This window comes from Mustela putorius, unplaced genomic scaffold (genome assembly GCF_011764305.1).
Source record: "Mustela putorius furo isolate JIRA1106 unplaced genomic scaffold, ASM1176430v1.1 tig00003867_pilon_pilon_pilon, whole genome shotgun sequence".
NCBI lineage: Eukaryota > Metazoa > Chordata > Mammalia > Carnivora > Mustelidae > Mustela > Mustela putorius.
Window position 1 is genome coordinate 34,226,338 of NW_025422019.1, and position 5,024 is coordinate 34,231,361.

Consider the following 5,024-nt stretch of genomic DNA (forward strand, 5'->3'; position numbering starts at 1 on the left):
TTCAACAAATATTTTTTAAGTTTATTTTTATTTATTTACTAATTTTTCAGTAGTATCTCTACCCAACGTGGGGCTCAAATTCATGAACCTGAGATCAAAACGCACATGCTCCTTGGACTGAACCAGTCAGACATTCTCAACAATATATTTTTTTTGAGAGAGCTTAAAGATAGATACTTTATTGTTCACCTTTTACACAAAACACACCAGCCATTTTCTTCCACAGCTTGACAATGTTTAGATCTGCAAAAACCCAGCAAGAAGCTTCATGTAGATTTCAGTAAAGGAGAATGTAACTCAGCCAGGATTTTGTTTTCCGCAGCAATACCAAGGGCCTCCTGCGCCTAGCAAAAATCTGTCCTTTTATTTGCTGCAGTGACTTTCTTCCATTATAAAACAAACAAAAAATGTCTGTCCAAAAGCAAGCTACCTTCTGTTTGCTGAGCCAGAGGTATTAGTTCATGCATAAAACAATTTCAGTTTGCTGTTTCTTCTAACAGATTTCAAGTAAAAATAGGGTTTAAGAAAGAATGTTTTGAATGGATGCAGGTCGGTTTGATTTGCTGTACTATATAAATGCCTACATGTACTATAGGTTCACAACTTAATTTGCTTTTATAATCTTTATGGATTTGGGCCATATTTAAGGTTTTCAGAGTTGAGCATATGGTTCAGTATTCCATCAAAAGGATAAGGCTACTGAAAGTGCTATCTGCAGAAGAGCTCATTTCGTAGGAACTGACCTAAAAGTTCTATCATGATGCAAATGTGGCATAAACTCTGGAAAAAAGACAATCAGGGCATACCTCTGCTTGGAAAATAAGCATTGGAATACTTTAAGGAAAATACATTTAAGTGGATTGATAATATGAGGAAGGTTTCCTAGTTGTAAATCTAAAAAAAAAAAAAAAAAATCTAGGAGAATCCTCATATTCTAAACTGCTTCCTAAAACTATTAATTTAAGTAATTTCTTCCCCCCCAAAAGTATGCATGCATGTTCTAACTGGGGAATTAGTCAACTGGTCAATTAAAGACAATTTTAATACTTTTTAAAAATTCTTCATACAAAGGAGAGATGCTGTATGTGTTTCTTAAACTACATTATGTAAGTCCTTAAAAACAAACAAACAACAGAATTCAATGAAGACCTACAAGTACTTATGCCAAGCAGGAATCTGCCTGCCACCTATGGTCTCATATTAACTAAAAATTGATGTTGGACTCAAGATTCTGAAACTAAGTTTTTATTACTTGGGCTCTAGCACAATGTAAGGGTCTGTAGCCTTAACTAGGATAATGTCTTCCCTGATCAAATCCAAAATGATTACACTGATAACCTCCATGCTGGAAGTGCTATTCAAATTGGGCCCCTTGGTGATAATTCTGGCTCCCCCTTCCTCCCCAACTTCTTTCTGGCCTCCACATCCACCTTGGCTTCTACAACCACTTCTCCCTCCACGACCACTGCCTCAGTCACCATGGTGACCACCATCTTGGTATCTACTGTCCTGCTGGTATCCACTACCCCAGTATCCACTTTTTATGTATGTAGATGTTTGGAAGTCACCATAACCATCACCTTGATAGCTACCACAGCAGCCACCACCATGATAGCCACCTGGCTGGAAACCCGAATCTCGATGACCACCATCTTGGTAGCCACCACCTCCTTTTCCATTCTCTCCATCCGTCCAGCCTCCTTGATGCTTATTTTCTCTCCCTCCCCCTAGCTATCATGGTCATAGCCACCGCACCCACCTCTCCCTCCTCTTTGTTCATGACCTCCTCGACCTTCATATGAGGAATGTTCATAACCACCTCTCCTCCTTGTTGGCCTCCTGCTTGTTGTTGGGGGCCGTCTTACCTTTTCTGCCATGGTGGCATCTCTGGAGGTAGAGGTCCAATTTCATTGGGTCTACCTCCTCTGTCAGGCACCCTACCCAACAACATTTTATTGATGGCCAAGGCAGTCTTTTCTTTTATAGAGTTACTGCTTGTCCTTAAAATCTTTGATGAGTCTTGTCTTATAGCCAAAACATGGGAACAGAAATAATACTTTTAGGAGATAGGACTGAGCATTTCAGCTGGTAAACCTTTGCTATTTTTTCTGTCTGACTCTTAGCTCTGTCAGACCAACCAAAAGACTGGACAGTGACATCTAAGCCTTTTAATAGCAGCTTTCTCAGAACTTCATGTTCATTAGCTATGGCCTGGTTAACTGCTTCTTTGTTTTCCCAGTGGGCTGGTCTCATTGGTTTCTTCAATAAAGGCTTTCCACATGGTTAAGTGGAACCTTTGCTAATGTCTCCTTTAATTTTTTTCAATCCCACTGAAGAACTGGAACATAGTTATATTGGCTGGAGGATTGGACATTCCTAGAGCAATACATATGCCTTTCAACTCTTGAAAGACCTCATGACTACCTCCTTCCTGAGCTTTCTTTCTTTCTTTTTAAATTACTTTTAAAAAGATTTTTATTTATTTGACAGATAGAGATCACAAGTAGGCAGAGAGGCAGGCAGAGAGAGAGGAGGAAGCAGGTTCCCTGCTGAGCAGAGATCCTGAAGCAGGGCAGAATCCCAGGGTCCTGAGATCAGGACCTGAGCCGAAGGCAGAGGCTTTAACCCACTGAGCCACCCAGGAGGCCCACGTATTTTTCTTTTTTGAGGAGTATTTGTACAGAGAATTCTGGCAGCTTCTAGTTCTGAGATGAGGAGTGTGAGCAAAAAGAGGCAGTTCTGAATGAGAAGGCACATGGTCACATCCTCGGATGTCAGTGAAAGATAAGGACAGTTCATCTCCCCTAGTAGCCCGTTCACTTCAAGCTGGAATTCTCATTTTCACTCATTAGTTGTTTACACATTTTCCTCTAGTTTATAGAATACTCTTAATTCAGACACCAGCCAAGCATGGTTTGGTAAACTTTGGGGAACTGGCTCCAGCAGAGAGTGCCTGAGACAGAGAGCACCATCTTCCAACAATGGACCCTTGTTACCTAGATCTTCGAATGACTCCAAGATGTTAGTCTCTATGAGGTTACACTCCATCCTACTGTGGTATTCAAATATTCTAGTCATCAGGTTCCCCTCTTCTCCTGCAACACATACACTCACATGTGCACTGCCTTCCTGCAACAAATATTTTTAAAAATACTTACTGTGTGCCAAATCCTTGGGGCAAAATAGTAAAAACAAAACTGTCTTAACTAAAAATACAGTTTAACTAGACTTATCTAGGTTTTCTGCCCTACACACAGACAGCTTCATCTAAAGAGAAAGACTCCTAATGGTGGGCCCTTCTGTGTGTATATACACTCTGATCCTAATATGTGTCTTCTTGCTGGCTAAAACTGATTAAATGAGAGAAGGAACTAAACTTGCAGGGAGCTAGTCTGATAACTTGAAAATGGTGGGCTGTTTTTACCATATTTTTCTCATAAATTAGAAGAGAGGCTGAAGGTTGTAGTGGCTACTTAAGCTGGTAGTCTTACGGAGTAGGGATTGGAAGAGCCATTTCTGGGCTTCCTGTGCTTCCAGATTATGAGGGAGGAGAGTGTCAGAAAAAGCTGATCAGGTGAAGGAATGGCATGGAGGTGCAGAAGAAATCAAAGAAGCATCACAGGATGAAGAAGAGAAAACATCCAAACTCTCTTTTTTTACCTGAATTGATTTGACAAAATTTATATTTCTTACAAATTCCCAGTGCAGAGAAGATTCTCAGTAAATATTCGTTGAATGAATAAATGTACAGGGCATTGTGTCCTAAATGCTTGGTGTATACAGGAAGCAGATATGATCCCTGACATCATGGAGTTTACAGTATAGAGGAGGAGACAGATTTTACACATTTGGTCTTGATGGTAATATAAGTGTTAACTCTCATCATCTGATGCAGGAGGAAGATATTAAATAATGACTATTCAACATTGTAGTGTCAAAACTAAACAGAGGCTCGGGTAAGAGTTTCAGTGTTATTGCTTATGACCAATGGATATGTGAATGCATTAGAAAATTGGTATGGTATCATTAGCAAAAAAAATAAATAAATTGCCCTTAACTGGAATTCAACTTTTGCCAGATTTTTTTCCTCCATCCTTCTTCTTCCTTTTCCTCCTTATTTCCTCCCTTTCTTTCTTTTTGAAATCTGACTACAGTGTTGTGATAGTGCACATATTTTAATCTGGTGCAGGGCATGCATAACAAAACAAGTGAAAAGCAGTAGATGTTAGAGCATATAATTTATTTCAATGACAAAGCATCAATAAATCATTTTGTCAAGTTGCACTGTAACATTCAAATTCTGTCTCTGTTATGTCTAATTGGCTAAGCATTTGCAATTCTGAACTTTACAGAATGGGGCAAAAATATATTAATTTATAACAATAGATCATTGACTTGTCAGATGTACCTTTCCTAATTCATACTTTGTCTCTTTATCTGAAAAAAAAATGCCTTCCTCAAATATGTACTATTTATAGGTCATTATAAAAGAGTATTGCACAATAGGATTACTATAATGTACTAAAAGAGAACACATTTAATCTTACTGGCATGTAGAGATCACATGTGAAAACTTTTTTATCTTTGTTGAATTTTTAGCAGAAAAGATTTGGAAACCCTTTTGTCACTGAAAAAAACTGAGCTGCGGTAGCTGTTTTATAGGTCAATTTTAACAATGGATAAAAAAGTTTTTGTTGAAGCCCATTTATTAATACATAATGGGCAACATGTTGCCTCAAGACAAATGCATATTTTTCTCATATCAAAAGACTCCTCAGATTTTTGCTAACATCCAAAGATATTTAAAAGAGATCTGTGTTCTTCTCCCTTCCTCCTACCCTGTCCTGCTCCCCCCTCCCCTTCTGTCCTAGGCTGTGAAATAGTACTGCAATCCTCTGAGCTTTGGCAGTTTTTTAGGTAAAAGGAAATTTTCATGATGTAATTGATATTATAACTACTCAGCTGGATATGAGCTTTTAAGGGCCAAGTCCATTTGCTGATTTGTTTGCATTCCCTACTCCAAA

General features: G+C 38.7%; 1 pseudogene; it reads right to left on the minus strand.

Moving 5' to 3' along the window:
• Window positions 1-1,285: 1,285 nt before the first annotated feature.
• Window positions 1,286-3,048, minus strand: LOC123387922 (annotated as a pseudogene).
• Between the last annotated feature and the right edge of the window lie 1,976 nt (window positions 3,049-5,024).